Consider the following 1,003-nt stretch of genomic DNA (forward strand, 5'->3'; position numbering starts at 1 on the left):
TCATTTTGACACAAGAGTATTGCTGATGTAACTTCATATTTACATCAGTTATTGTCAAACAATCCTATGAAAATATTAAATCCAACAATGAATTCATCCCAATAAGATGCTAGTCAAATCAAATGAAAAGCTTTAGTCTGTGTCATGTTAGGTTTTTTAATGTGATCTAGGAGAATATTTTTCTGTAGAGAGTAATTCTACCACTGCTCAGGAGAGGGCCGGTTCTCAGCCAAACTTTCTTGGATTCCCAACTGCTCAGGACAGGAACTGCAAGGGTGGGGTGGAGCCTTTCCTCCAAAACAACACAGTAACTCATGACCTCTGACTAGTGCGCTATTTGCTACTAACTAAATAACCCGTTTAACAGACTCGCAATTATTTCTCTGATTCGGTAAATCATCACGGTATACATTTAATGGCAGTGAGTGGATAAAACGTGTTCCCTGACCGGGAATCGAACCCGGGCCGCGGCGGTGAGAGCGCCGAATCCTAACCACTAGACCACCAGGGAAGTGACAGCGGTTATAGAGACATGTATTGAAAAAAAAGGGAGAAAAGACGGAAGAATATAGGATGTCATGCAGACGTCGAGTAGAACCGAGTAGTAGTTTTTTGTTGTTGTTGTTTTTTGGATTCAGTGTTGCACAATATTACATAATCCCTGATTATTTGTGCATTATGTGAGATGGAAAAAAAAAAAAAAAACTTGACTGACAAGATGTTTTAGAAAGTCTTTGTTCTCTCTTGGATAATGTGGACTGCATAAATCTGATTATTGTGATTTTTGATCTAGCTTCCTATCCCTAGTCAAGAGATAGGAAAAGACATTGTCCCTTGTTTTCACAAATAGAATAGGCTAATGGTTTCCCAAACAGGAAATGTGGTTTCCCTTCTTTTTTAGTTGTTGCATTTTTACAAGTCTAATAGTATTTCATGAATCAGAAATGAGGTTTTTTTTTAATACACAGAATTCAAACATAACAAATTTTAACAACAAACCAGT

Source organism: Trachurus trachurus, assembly GCF_905171665.1.
Source record: "Trachurus trachurus genome assembly, chromosome: 14".
In the NCBI taxonomy this organism is placed as follows: Eukaryota; Metazoa; Chordata; class Actinopteri; order Carangiformes; family Carangidae; genus Trachurus; species Trachurus trachurus.